This window comes from Salvelinus sp. IW2-2015, linkage group LG17 (assembly GCF_002910315.2).
Source record: "Salvelinus sp. IW2-2015 linkage group LG17, ASM291031v2, whole genome shotgun sequence".
Lineage (NCBI taxonomy): Eukaryota > Metazoa > Chordata > Actinopteri > Salmoniformes > Salmonidae > Salvelinus > Salvelinus sp. IW2-2015.
The window spans coordinates 803,194-805,473 of NC_036857.1; positions in this window are offsets into that span (position 1 = coordinate 803,194).

The window sequence follows — 2,280 nt, forward strand, 5'->3', positions numbered from 1 at the left end:
ACAACCTGGGTGAATTGATTCACACAGCGAGAAACATGTCCATCCATTACCACAGAATGCGTTAACAGCATGCATTTACCAGCGAACTTATCCAGATCCCTATGTCACAGATCACATAAACAGATCCATTACACAGATCCTATTACACATACGGATGCCCCATTCACGATCCTACGGAGACCACTTACACAATCCATTACACATGATCACAGATGAGCGTTACACAATCCCTATTACAGATCCATTACACAGATCCTCCACTCATACACAGATCCCTTAGCCAAGAGTCCATTACACATCCCTACACATCCATTCACAGATCCTTAACACAGATCTATACAACAGATCATACACAATCCCTTTACACAGATCCAAAACGATGCGTTACACAGATCCATTACACAGATCCAGTACACAGGTCCATTACACGATCCTGTTACACAGATGCGGTCACACAGAATGCATTACACAGGATGGAATTACACAGATGCTTACACAGAATCGCGTGACACAGATGCTGAACAGATCCCTTACACAGATCATTACACAGAATGCAATTCCAGTACACCAGATGCAATTAACAGATGCAATAAAAACAATTCCATACACAGATGCTTACACAATGCCCATTCACAGAGATTTACACAGATGCGAATTAACAGCTGTACAAATGCGCTTACCCAAATCCGTTACAATGCTAAGAGCGCGTAATGGATCTCCGTAATGGATCTGTGTAAGGGATCTGTGTAATGGATCTGTGTAATGGATCTGTGTAAGGGATCTGTGTAATGGATCTGTGTAATGCATCTGTGTAACGCATCTGTGTAATGGATGGAATGTTTTCCTGTGTGGAATCATGTCAACCAGGTTGTTGTTGCTGTAGTTGTCTAAAAAAGGATCTAATAGTCTGACTAAAGCCACATGTAGCTGATATTGGACTTTATGTCCCTGGGTGTTATATTGAGGATGTGATTATATTTCACTATCTGATATAATATGTGTACTTGTACTGTATGTGTGTTGTCCCCCCACTACAGAAGAACGGGGAGGAGATATGTGCCAGCAGTGTGGTGTAGTTGGCTGCCACTGACCCAAAGGCACCAGTCTGCCCCGCTGTGTTCCCCCTATCTGCCAAGAATCAGTGCTCCAAACTGGTACGCACACAGTGTTTACACACACACTCACTCACTCACTCACTCACTCACTCACTCACTCACTCACTCACTCACACACACACACACACACACACACACACACACACACAGACGAGATATAAGGGATTTTGCTGTAGCCTACTTGAATGAGCGGACCATGTAAACAAGACATGGACAACATCCCCCTCCAGTGGACAGATGTGGTAGCACGACTACTATTACTGGACATGGAGGGAATGATTTTGCTCTCTTCTCTAGCACCTACCCTGAATGCAATCCTAACTGACCATGTTGACAGTGATGAAAGGGTGTCATAGAGATGTACACAGCCAATCTGTAAATAGCACACCCAACTACCTCATCCCCATATTGTCATTTATCATCTTGCCCTTTTTTGGCAAGTCAATTATTTACAATGATGGACAATGAAGGATCTCAACTTGAGTGGTGAAATTAAACTATTCTATAAACTCTGAATATTCAAACTCAAGTCATCCATCCAAACCTATCTGTGGTTGGACATCAATGGATGCAGTGGGACATTATACCATTAAAATGTCGATTGATATTTTCACCTGTGTAGCTCAGTTGGATGTTGTTTCTTTAGATTAAAGCGGCTGCTAAGTGGCACATAAATTCACCATTCTGTAGGTTCTGTCTGCTTGTGGTGTTACCGTGGGCACCAGATTCCCTGGCTTGGCTGATTGGCTATTCAATTGGCTCATAAATCAAGCGTCTTTTGTTAACGCATTTGAAAGATTGAATATCTGCTCTTCCTAAACAGATTTGCATATGACACCAGTGCAATGGATGCATTAAGTTAAGTCAGATAAACAAATTGGGCTGGGTTTATATTTGAATGTAAATCACTCACATCACTGTGATGTTGCGGAGGAAACAGCTATGAATATAAATGATACAAATCTCAAAGACATTAAACAAACACAATCAGTACACTGCCAGAAGTGAAAAAATGTGATGTGATTAATCTTCACATACAGTAAATACAGTAACATACAGTAAATACAGTAACATACAGTACATACAGTAAATACAGTAACATACAGTACATACAGTAAATACAGTAACATACAGTAACATACAGTAAATACAGTAACATTCAGTA